We start from the raw sequence: 12,589 nt of genomic DNA, 5'->3' as shown, positions 1-12,589 counted from the left end.
ATGCAAGTTGTTCAGTTCCATTTGTTTCCAATGATATTTCCATATGGGAATTTTCCCTTCTCTAGCTTGCAGATCTTCCACCTGTTTATTCCTGTGCTCCCAGGCTGCTTAAGCAGTTACTCCTTTCTGATAACATTACTTTAGTATTCACTTGTTTAAATGTTTCCTCCCTCTTCCTTTCAAAAATGATTTTCCCAAGCTGCTTATATTAAAGTGTATTAACCTGTCTCAGTTGTTCACATACAATTGTTCTTTTAATAAATTCTTTGCATTCAGTTTTGTTTCCATTTTTATTGATATATATATATATATATATATATATATATATATGTACATCCAAACATTTATTTTTGCATAAAAGCTTAAAAATTGAATCCCTATGCTGGAGCAGAGGCTATACATTAAAGATTGGTAAGACCTTGATCTTACTTACGAAATTAATTACCATATAGAAATTACTGCTTTGACAGCAGCACGCATCTTACATTAAGTTCATGTGTAATTTGTCCTGCAGGATTCTTCCCTGCTTCACCCTCATGAAGCATGAGGCCATGCCTTTAATGAAGCATTGGTACTAGTGGAGGCCTCCTTCCTCACACACACCCACGTGAAGCAGGCCGTAAAAGCAAAGGAAAGCCAGAAGTGTTCAGTCCATTGCAACCATGGGAGGGAGTGCGGGTCGGTTATCTCACCTACCAGCCCATACCTACCTCAGCTGGAACCTCTTTGTTGGCTGGGATCATGCTTTACAAGGGATTATGTGCAGCTAGCACAGGGTGAAGGCTAGTAGGCAATTTCCAGACAAAATGGATTTTGTTTGGAAAATGCTGGCTCATTGAAAATAAAGCTTTTCATAGCGTGTGCCAGCTTCAGTGAAACACCGATTGGGCAAGAGTTCTCTGCTGGAGAATGGAATTTCTGCTCAAAACTGCAGACAGTGGACCACCACCAAATATCCAAAAACACAGGCCCTCAAATGGCACCCAAAACAAGGGAGGTCTGGGGCTCAAATCCTTACCCCAGCACAGATTCCACTCTCCAAGCACAGAAACTCACAAGACCAATAGCTGGAAAATGATGAAATGGAAGCCAAACCTTTCATTTTTGATAGGTTGTCATCATAGGCAACTACACAAGTTTGCACTCAATAGGGCCCAATAATTACTCTCACTTTATAACATATGTGGAATGCAGTTTTTTAGTACACTTGCTAGTGCTGCATTAGTAGTTTATATATTAACATTATATATGCATGCCACAGTGCTAGAACAGGCTTCTCTGCCTGGCTCTGGAATTTGTTGTTAAAGACAAGAATGTTTCTAAATAATTGATATAAAACCAACTACATTAGGCTACTCTAACACCATTCAGTTAGTTTACTGTAGAGTCTTTATTGAGATACAAAAAACATTTTGATAGAAAATAAAATCTGAAACCTCTCTCCCCCTCCATTATAATTCAGTAATCTCCCTGACAAGTCAAACGTAGCAATCTCTGCTAAATGATTTATCCATGGCTCCTGTGCTCTCCCAGACAGTTCATCGAATAGTCTCTACAAGACATTTGCGTACGATTTTGGCACAGCACAACAGGGTCTGGGAAGGCAAAACTCTCCTACTGAGCTATCCCAGCTGTAGCCCTGTACTCTTGTGGCAGGAATTATACCTCAATGGGATCAGAAGGAAGAAGCTGAGAAATTCTTCGCCTAAGCCTCAAAGGGTATCCTGCAAAGGTGTTATACTGCAAGCATGATTTCTACCGTGTCTGTTGTTACATCCACTGAATTTATAATATTGAGTTGTGGATCAATTTTCTTATGCGGCTAACAACCTCGTGCTCTAGAGAGAGATACAGCATCATTTCTGTAAACTGGTGCTTGCCAGTAGGCCTTACCCAACACGATATAAGTTTGACCAACTCTCTTAGTTCAGCAGAACATATGGCAGAATCCAAACCTTTGGCCAGAGGAGGGCTGTCTAAAGGGCCAAGCCTTGTGTAGATATTTATCTTGGTCTCAGTGGTTTTCATTTATGCAGGACTACAAAAAAGGTAAAATCTATTGCAACCATAGTGTTAACGGAGCTTAGACATGTAATCCTGGTTGTACAGCCCTGGTGATCTTCTGTTTATACAGTGCCTTTTGTGCAGATGGATTCCAAAGGAGTACACAAAACCGTGGTTGTGTATACAAGACTTCACCCAGTGCAAGCCTGCAGGTCCCTCAGGAGCGGGGATCTGCAGCTGTCCAAACAGCACACAGTGGTACCCAGCAGTTCACAGGAGAAGACATTTTGAGGCTGAGGTTGGAGCAGCAGCTCAAGCCCAAGCTGCATTAACCCTTGTGAGTGTTTAGCTAGACACATAGCCAAGTGCCAGCTTCACAAAGGATCTTACCTGCTGGCACATTTATCATCTCACTTGACCTGTGTCCTAGCTCTGAAACACAGTCAGGTAGCAACCTCCTTACAGATGACTAAGGAGAGAGATGTAGGCTCCTTGGAGCAGATTTCACATGGTAAAATGGCTTTCTACTTCAAATGTTTAACCTAGAAAATAAACAGAAAGATGTCTTCAGTTCTGCTAATCTGTGTTATCAAAAACAGATGTTCAGTGCACTGGAAATTAGAGAGCATGCATGCTGTGCTGAGGGCAATGCCTACCTTCATTCAGTATCAGTGGCCTTAACCCATCTCCTGCAGCTAAGGTGCCAAAGAAAACTTATCAGTCAGCAGTTTGTAACACAGCAGGGTTAGGCATTACCTTGGGCTCTGGTAATGGCTATGTTAAGAGCTTAGGCACTTCTGAACACGTGCAGAATTGTAATTTTGGATTAGGCTAGTCAAGTCCATCTGCATTTCTCTCTGAGTTCTTGGGTGAGTTAGGGATCTAACTCTAGAAGGGATTTTACAGTGAACTAAGCCAGTTCGACTTTCCATTTTGCATAAGAAAACCCCATACACTTAAAAAAGTACTTCCAGAAGGAGCTATAAACCTGAGCCAGGAACAGTCCAGCGAAGCCTGCTCTTCTCCTAACCCAAACACATCTGGCACCCTCAGCCTCAGCAGGACCTTTCCCAGGGAGCTGTCACTGCTGTTTCTCCTTCCAGAGCAGAAATGGTGCCTGATGGTTTGTGTCTCCTAGCAGCCATCCTTTAAAAACACTGGCAATAAATAGGTACTTCCAGGACTTGATTCTCGTGATCAGCTCAGACACCCGAGTTTTGAGAAGAACATACTGGAAAAGAGCACCTAGGAGAGAGCAATATGTCCAAGCTCTCAGAACAGTCATGGAGATCTGTTCAACTCAGTCACTGGACACCAGAGAATGATTCAGTTCACTTTACAAGGCACAACTACCATTCACTGCAAAGACCATCTCCACTGACGCACTAGACACTTAAAGAACAGGCTTAAATCCTGGATTCAGCCTCCAGTCTAGACCCAAATCCTACCCTTACCTTAAGGGCCAAGATGAATCACGTGCTGTTTCTCACCACTTGTTACAAAGGGAGCATCAACAGTTGAGGAGTGGACATGTTCATGCTTTCTTCACCTGAGTTGTGCTCTCAAAGTAGTATCTAGAGCTCAAAGTAGTGTCTTTTCTAAGCCACAAATCAGACTGAGCAGGTCTCATGCCACTTCTAGGTGCTCTGTTCCTCCCACATACACATAAGCTCTTATTTGCAAGGTACAGGGTCTGCCTGCCTTTGCTCTCAAACACCTAGCTGCAAACAGCCAGGTTTGTGTGCAGACAAGATGGAACACGTACAAGGGTTAAGGGGATTTCTAACTAAGCGACCCTGCTCTCGTGCTTTAAGGTCAATCTTTTAACCATACAGTCAGAGCTACTGAACTCACCAGAGCTACCAGAGGAAGGAAGGAAGGAAGGGAGATCAGCCCCTGAAGCTCATTCAAATTAAGGTCCCAGTCCTGCCTGCAGGTTCCCTAGCGTTACCAGGGTTTTTGCGTGGGTTCATGTTAGCAAACGGGGACATAGTTACACACTTCTGATTAAAACTGAACAAAATTTGACAGTGCAACTTTTTCCTTAAGTCAGGACTCTACAGCTGTGTGCCAAATATGCAAGATAAAAGAATATAACAGAACTGAAACAGTATAAAAATACGTTACAGTAAGCATACATTTTTATAGCTACATATTTTTTCCAGTTGATTCCACCCAGTCCATCTCTCTTCAAATAATTGTCATTAATCAAATACAAATATAGACCCCTTGGGTCTAACTCAGACTTGAAGCTAAGCACATGTGTAAGTGTTTGTTGGTCTGGAGTCTTAGTTGTTGCAGTTTTATTGAGAAACATTCTACAATACTTTTTTTTCCCCTCCATCTCCCCTCCTCCCACCCAACAAATCAAATTACAGAGGGATTGATCTAATCATTTTGAAAAATGTTTTCATATATCAAATATAGTCCTACCCCTACAAAAAATAGAAAGCCAGAACAAATCTGCTTTTTCCATTGTCAACAGCAGATAAAGTCAAGAGTCTCGCTTTAAATCTTACAGATGGACAGCAGCTTCAGAGCTATGCAGTGCAGCAACAGTTATGGAGAAAACAAGTAAGTTCATAAAGCGTTGACTCACACAAGTCAGGAAAGGCAGGAGCAAAGGTTCAGGTAGGTGGCTGCTCCCTCAGGCAGTTCTTCCAAAGACACAAGAGGAGCAGCAGCCTTCTGACAAACAACAAGTGCCTGGATTTGGGTTCAGAACAAAAAAAGCCAGCCTTTACTCTGAGCTGTCAAAACAGAGTCAAAACCCCACGCATCCTCTATTGCTGGAAGAAATCTTACTGATTTCAGTGGGATTCTTTATGGTTACAAAGATAAGCATATGGGTCTGCTTTAGCATAATTCAGTATATAAAGATTTATAGTCTTAAAAAAGTTTTTGTGTGTATACACATACATATATTTATATCTATGCATATTTGTTGTATGTATACACACATACCATGCATTAGCACATATACATAGAGAAAAATTGCTTTCCAACCCTCAGCTAAAAAGGAACAAAGAAAAAGCCCAAAGCTCAATAAACAACCCTTGGCACCTCAATAAATTCAAAGAACCTGAGAAAGCAGACAGAAACAAGAAAGCAGAATGTGGCCTTCCCCACCCATCACAAGGAGTCCAGACTATACGCTTACCATGGTCCCAGGCTGTAACAGCATCCTCAGCCTTGTCTTTTTGTGGAAGCCTCCTTTCTTCAAGACGCTCCAGTATTTCACATTCCTACTCTCCACAAAAGAGACTTTGGATATACGAAGTCAACCAGCCCTTAATACTTTTTTTCCATCACTAATATCCTGTGACACATACTTTTGTTTCCAGCTGTCCCATGATTTGTAAGAGGAAGATGTGCCATTTCCTCACATCCCTATGATAAACCTTTCACGGAACTCTACATTTAGAAATTATTTGTTCTGAAGAAGCATACAACATCTAGGAGAAAATGCTTCAATCTTGCTCTTGAAGAAAGTTTTGCACTGGAAACATTTCAACATAGAGTAAAACTTCCACCTTTCCTGTAGGAACACAACATTAGATTCAAAGTGGGGATAGAGATTTCCAGAAAAATAGCAAGAGAATTTGAAGATTGACATGACATCTTTTCCACACACCTTGTGCAAACTTCACACATTGCTGGAACAGAAGATGGATTGCTCAGGTTCTGTGAGATCAAGGTGCAAGACCTTCCATGAGGAAAAATTGTATAGAGGCTAAGGGTTGAGGTATGCCTCAAACGTTCTCAGATATCTGTTTCACCATGAACCAAACACAAAGACAGAAAGGGACTTCTTAATTCCACTCTTCTTCTTCCCTCTTCTTGTAGTAGGGGGATTTGCTTAATTCTTTACAGCTGACCCAGGCCTTCTACCCTGACAATCTCTGTGCTAAGTTTACGGCATGCAGCTGTGGTCCTTCTGCTCAGGGCAAGAATGTTAACCCTTCCCCTGACAATCCTTGAACTGGTTATTATACACAGTCCATCACACGTATCTGATTTGAGACACCACCAGATGGTTGTTATTTAGGTGAAAGCAGACCCAAATAGAATAATAGTCCAAAACTCTACAAGGTCAGTTACTAAACTACTAATTTGTGATCAGAAGTTGGAAGAAAGAAATATGTTGGCATGGAGAAAGGGCACGGATGAGAACTGCTTGAGTTCTTCAGTCCCTTTGCATTCCTCCTCTTGAAGAACTTTCAGACCTAAGCAGACAGCTTTCTTCTTCCATCAACTATCTTGTTTGGGGGCTTGGGTCAAGTTTTTTCTTAATGTGCTGTTCTGAAACACAAACCTTCTTAAGGAAAGGTTGAACTTAATTCACAGCAGAGCCGGAAAAAGAGAGCCAACCTTCCGCTGGCACTTCTACATCTGAAAAGGGAGGAAAATTGACACCTGGAAATGCTGACATTTCGGAAAACAAATCTTAGCCATTTTGAGCACAAGTAGGATGCTGGCAAAAAAACATGACATTGAAGCAGGAGGAATGTAGGAAAACTTACAAAACAAAACCTGAGAGGACTATTTAGGAACAAATAAATAATGAGTGTGCTTAGCAGTGCCACGGCTAATTAATTTGTATGACCACTTTTCAAGTCAGGGACAGAACCTGGTAGATACTACTCATCTTTCCCCTCATAACAGCTGCACAGATATTAACACTAGTGTCTGGAGGAGTCAACTGAAACTGTTGGCTTTATACCAGCCTACCTCAAATCAACACGATGGTTTCCTTTAGGGCTTTGCAGATAGTCGATATTTCAGCTGGGAGGCCAAATTATACACCAGTTTGGTTCAGGCTAACTGAATTTAGATTTTCTTTGTACTTGCTTTTCTCACCGAAGTGAGAAACTGGAAAAGTTCTTTTTTACAGGCAAATAAAATGAACAACAAAAAAATGAACCTCCATCTTTCCACCTACCACAGCACACATTGGGACCCCCTGCGGTACAGAGAAAAATTCAGCTTCTGTTCCATCCTCTGCCAGAGGCTCCTTTCCTACAGACACATGGTCAGGCAGTTAGACTACAGGATGTGACAGCACAGGGTGTTATCAGCTTCCACACCACCCTTGGGACCAACCCGTCCCTTAATGCAGCCACCTGGCCAGCATGCCCTGACTGAAGGCAGCCCTGGGCAGGCAGGTGGAGGACATCTCCATCCCATGGGACATACAATGCAGACTTGAGTCTCCTGCTTGACTTCTCCCCTCCTCATCCCATCTCTTCCCTATAAGCCCACATCTCACCAGCAAGGGGGAAAAGCCAGTTTTGTGTGATGGAAATATCTGCCTGCCTGGGAAGCACTGGGTGCACCAGCCTGAACTGCATGGATTAAACAACCAGTACATTTTTCTAAACAACATTTGCTGCAAACTGGGGCAACTTTTCCAAGTTACTGTTCATGGGACAGTCTTCTCTTCCCTGGGTGCAGAGCATTCACCCCTTCTAGTATCAGGCACCAGGTCAGCCCTCCTGGTCCCCAAGTCCTGCTCTCTCCATGGTCTGTGAGGAAACACCAGCATGATGGGGAAGCACCAGCTAAGCAGCTGGCAGGACTGGGTGAGCACAGCCCAAACGCTTCCCATGCTGCATCTTAGTGGAGGAGTCTCTGTTACACTGTGACATGCTCTCCCATGGTGTCCACACTGGGTTCTCCCTTACATCCTGTTGTTCAGATAGGTTCTTCGTTTGAGCTAGTTTACAAGTTGCTTAGCAAAGCAACTGATTTCTGAACAATCACATGCTCTACAGACCAGCAGTGCTCTATAATCATTCAAAGAACAGAAAGATGTATTATGACAACATTTGGAATGCAAATAAAATAAAGCCCAGACATTATAAGGTTTACATATATTTAGCCCAAGCATAAGACAATTGGAATTAATTTAGTTCTTATACTTTAATATACCATATATGTATACAAAAGGAATGCATGTAAATCAAAAACAATTTGCAAGCAAAAAAAAAACACCAACAAACTAAACCAGGAACAAATCTGCAGCACTCAGAACACTCATATGGTGGATGTATTTTTGTCCCATAATGCTAGCCTTGCTGAGTTTTTCTTTTTCTTTTCTTTCTGCACTACTGTACCTAATTTGTTCTTTTTAATAGAAAACTTGAGCAAGTTTGGGCTGTAGGAGCTCTTCCTATACTGGCAAATAGAACCAGCATCACAATCATCTGGGGACCCTTCAACTTAAACAATATTCATGCAAGTTATTTTCAGAGACAATGTTTTTAGTAAGCAAACCCATATACCAAGGTTCTCAAAGGTGGATATTTTGTGGGTCATAGCACAGAAACAATCTTCCTTATGAACCCGCTTTTCTGTATCAGGTTGTTGCCTTTTCATCTACTTATTTATGGAAAAAGCAACCACAATTCTCCAGGCCTGTCAGTGGAGACTACTTTCCCAACTCAGCTGAAAGGTAGTCATATCTGTGGGTCTGAAACTTCTGCAAGAGTAGAAAACTTTGGTTTGTTTCTTGAAAGATGGGATTATAATGGAAAATAGTGTTAGGTTAAAGAAATAGCACTGGTGGTATAATTTGGCAGTAATATAAAGGCCATCCAAACAAAAGGGTTTGCATTTCTGGAAAAATAATTTTAGTTTTGTGCCAACACTGTCTGGACTGAGCAAAAAAAAAAAAATGATTTACACCTTTCTAAAGCCTTGAACCCATTGCCAGAAGTATGCAAGAAAAGTCAAAATCCTAAGGAGTAAATTTCTTGGGCTGCCATTTCCAATGAGTAAGTTTGATAAATAAAACTTAATTTTTACATCTGCCATGGATTCCGGGGTATGATTAATAGCTAGAACATTGTGGCCAGTAGCCAATGTATGTATGTGATTACAGCAATCTTAAATATAGTACATTTTGAATAAATATGCCAAATAAGAGTATAAAAAACAGTCCATGCATGCCTGGAAAAAAATCTTGTCACAGTGTCAAATATTAAATCCTTATGAAAGTTAAATACCACAGGCATCGTTAGGCGAACTCACAGAAGCATGGGGTGCCACTGGCATCAGCTCAGCTTTGGGAGCTCAATCACTGAAACACCATTTCTGTTCATTTTATTTCATCTTATTTGCTACATATGGTAGTGGGGAGAAGAAAACATGAAAAAAAAAAAAAAAAAAACAAAAACCCTGTTCTGCCAAAAGTATCTTTCTAAGCTGGTTGTCTTTTGGAGTCTCTTGAAAAAAATATACATATATTTTTTATATATATTATATATATATTAATTTAAAAATTAGACTCTGATAACTCAGATTTTGTCTGCACAATTTCTGATCTGCAGATTTTTGATCTGCACAATTTCCCTCTCCTCTTCAAAAGGCAACACATTCTCACCTGTGCTGACAGCAACAGGAGGATAACAGAGAATCACTAAATTCTTTTGCATGACCACCACAGAATTATTTAATGGAAGTCTTGCAAGGAAGAGTTCACTGGGATTTCAGAGGAAACACAGGGTATCTTCCAAATCCCTGTATCTGTGGGACAGCGAAATTTTCTTCTTCCTCTCTCCTTACTTTCAACTTTTCTGCTTCTGCAGTCTTGGTGCTACTGGCTCTCCCTTCATCATCTCCACCACACCTGTGCTCTGCTGAGGAACACAGAGTGGCAAGAGCATCATATGCACCAGGCAAGCAGTGTGAGGTAGGAGCAAAAGGGGTGGGAGTTCCTGGAAGTTCAGAGCTTAAACAAGGCTTGTTCAAGACAATCAGTAATCTTGGCTGTAATAATAGCCATGTGGTCTTAACAAATTTTTTAATGAAAACTTACTCTGTGTCTTTTATGCAACAGGTGTCAAGTGCCTGAGCTCTGTGAGACAGTCGCCTTGCTGTATAAAATGGAAGGTAGCCTTGCAATGGCTTTGGGCTGTCTATATTCTAGGATACCACATCTATCTTTGGGGGAAATCTTAGACACCAGGTTCCCATTTCTTCCAACCTGTTCAGGGCAGAGGTTTTGCAGAGGTACAGAACATCAGCTATATAACAGAAACTCAATTCCAACCCTGACTTCTTAGGGAAGGAAGGAAGAAGTACCTTTGCTATTAACAGCTGTCCTCTGCCTGCCTCCAAAAAGGTTCCACCTGCCCTCCTAGTTACATCCCTTACCTAGTTACACTCTAAACAGTCATCATCTCTAATAGCAGAGCTTGCTCTGCTGTAAGCAGCGAACTCTGAGCCAACATTTGTATTAAGCAGTATTGACATCCAGTGGAGAGTTAGAATAATTACAGGCATGCAGATCACCCAGTGCAGTAGTGCAGTTTATATTCTGAGTTCAGCTCAAAAAGAGCAGTGTACTTACCTTACCCTACAGATATGATCTTCCTAGAAGATGTAACTTAACCTTATTGTAGTCTCTTTATTAGGAAAAACTTGAATATCATGCAGACTCTACCATTTCTCTGTAAAGGATTTTCTTTTGTGCAGTTTCCTTTCCTTCCACATGCATATATTTTTCCTTTTTTGTTATGGTTGTTCAAAAGTAATGTCTGGGCTGCAGACACCATTGTTTTCTCTCAGAAAGAAGATATCAAAGAATGTGTACAACTGTTTTCCAGGACATGTAAAAACATGCCTGCCTTTAAAAGCAGTATTATATTGTAATTTAAACCCAGATTTGGATTGTCAGACTTGATCACATTGCCTGAGGTTAGAGAAAATGGACACACATGAGCCATCTAAGTACTTTCTCATTGTTCTGGATGCAGTATGCAAACTGAAATAAAGGGAAAGTCAGTATGAAATTTGGAGCAGCGGGAATAATATCATCAACAGTAGTCTAAGAATTTGGTGACCCTATCTGATCCTAAGAGAGTCATGTTCTTATCAAAGAAAGATAACTTAGAAATGTTCATTTTCCCCTGCAGAAGCTGTTGATTACTTATCATAAAACCAACCAGTTGTGAGTTCTCAGCAATCAAAAGCTGAATAACCCTTGACAAAAGTGGTGAAAAACAGGTAAAACAGTAAGTGTGAAAGAAAAAAGAAAAGAAGACCCAAAATGTAACAAATTTTGTATGCCTAAAACTTCTGTCTTTGTCACTGTCTTCAATCTGTACCTTAGTTAAGACTGTCACTATCTATTCCTTAGTGAAGACCATCCTGGGGACACTAGAAAGCTCCAAATATCAGCAGCAGAAAATATAGAATTCATCTACCAGTCACCAGTTAAAAATTTACTTTCTTGATGTACTTTGATGGCCTGTACTGTATGAAATGGTTGTATTTAATTTTGCCAAAAGTCATTAGCATTATAGAAAAAAAGCTTGTAAGTGCTAATTCGGGCTCCAGTGAGTTTGTTGAACATCTGGTTTTGGTGTAATTGCTCAAAACTGCAGAAGGCAGGGTGTCCAGGCCTGCAGATGCAAATCTGTGGGAGTGTGGTATACTCCCTCCCAGAGTGTATCATTCAGAGGAAAAAAAAAAAAAAAAGAGAGAGAGAAAAAAAATAGATATAAAAAAAAAATATGTCATGCTCTAGAGGTATCGGGTAGTGCCCACACACCCCTGTCACCCCAAAGACTTTGAGGGAAAATGTTTTAGTCTTGAACAATCCCCAGGGGAGTTAGCAATAAGAGCACCCCATAGGATTGCTGGTAGGGAAAATACTTAATACCTCAGCCTCTGGTGTGCTTCATTACACTGTCCAGGTACACCTGTCTCACAAAAGAGCCTCACACCAGAGCCTCGTTAAGGAAAAACTGTGTGCAATGAACAGTGGAGAGCTACCTGTAGCAATATAATAGGGGTTGACAGGTCTAGGAGGACCCTGGAGGTGCTTGGGGGAGGCTGTTCAGGAGAAATGTCTAGCTTCTGGGCAATGCTAGGAAACAGTATAGGCAGGAGTTTCAAATAGGCAAGGAAAGCACTAAAAGGGCCATTTTGGAGTATTGTGTCTGCTGTGGGATGCGCAGTACAAACTGCAGTGTCCAGACTGAATGCACTGGGAAGGCTCTGAAGGTATCACCAAGATGTGAAGTGCGGGAGCCCATGGAAGGCCTTTACTGGAGAAGCTTTAATAAATAAACTAACAGAATACTTGCTGATAACATGCTGTTATGGCCCAAAGCAACCGTTGTTTGAGATGAGGCCAAGTTTGCAAGACTCCTTGCACAACTGTAGGTTGTAATATATATATATAAAACTATGCACATATTGCTGTCTAATTCTCATGCTATAGTCATCTTGTAGGTTAGATTAGGACATCCAGTTAATCATTTGCTTTTGCTGCCTCCCAGATTGATTCACCTGCATAATTTAATTGTTCCATCTGCCATTTACCTTAACATTTCTCCTTGTCACACAGAAGGATGCTAATTGGTTCCTACTCTTAATTATGTCTACTCTTTCTTGCAAAAGAAAAGAATTCTGTTTAATGTATTCATTAATTTGTTCTCAGTACATAATTACTGTTGATTTTCCCAGTTTGTCTTGTATCTGTTCTGATTGCTCTTGATTTCTCTCAATTAGCGGATTTCCCTGGGATCCTTCACAGTATGAATGACAGGAAATGCACTACAAAGACCTGTAGTTA

At 40.9% G+C, this 12,589-nt stretch overlaps 2 long non-coding RNA genes across 3 annotated transcripts; one reads left to right on the top strand and one right to left on the bottom strand.

Moving 5' to 3' along the window:
• Positions 1-1,371: 1,371 nt before the first annotated feature.
• Positions 1,372-7,081, bottom strand: LOC311436298. 2 transcript variants are annotated; one of them, XR_014692730.1, is made up of 5 exons: positions 6,947-7,081; positions 5,639-6,396; positions 5,165-5,542; positions 4,604-4,710; positions 1,372-2,546 (listed from the first exon to the last, which is right to left on the bottom strand). It is a non-coding gene; the product is annotated as an uncharacterized lncRNA (long non-coding RNA). The 2 variants fall into 2 exon arrangements; XR_014692731.1 differs by lacking the exon at positions 6,947-7,081 and having other exon boundaries at positions 5,639-6,539.
• A 2,763-nt stretch (positions 7,082-9,844) lies between these two features.
• LOC311430304 lies at positions 9,845-11,240 on the top strand. Its single transcript, XR_014688684.1, has 3 exons — positions 9,845-9,897; positions 10,923-11,013; positions 11,147-11,240. It is a non-coding gene; the product is annotated as an uncharacterized lncRNA (long non-coding RNA).
• The last annotated feature ends 1,349 nt before the right edge of the window (positions 11,241-12,589 follow it).

Source organism: Aythya ferina (assembly GCF_964211825.1).
Source record: "Aythya ferina genome assembly, chromosome: 1".
NCBI classification, from domain to species: Eukaryota; Metazoa; Chordata; class Aves; order Anseriformes; family Anatidae; genus Aythya; species Aythya ferina.
The sequence above is the reverse complement of the archived record's forward strand: the minus strand, read 5'-3'. Positions and strand labels throughout refer to the sequence as shown.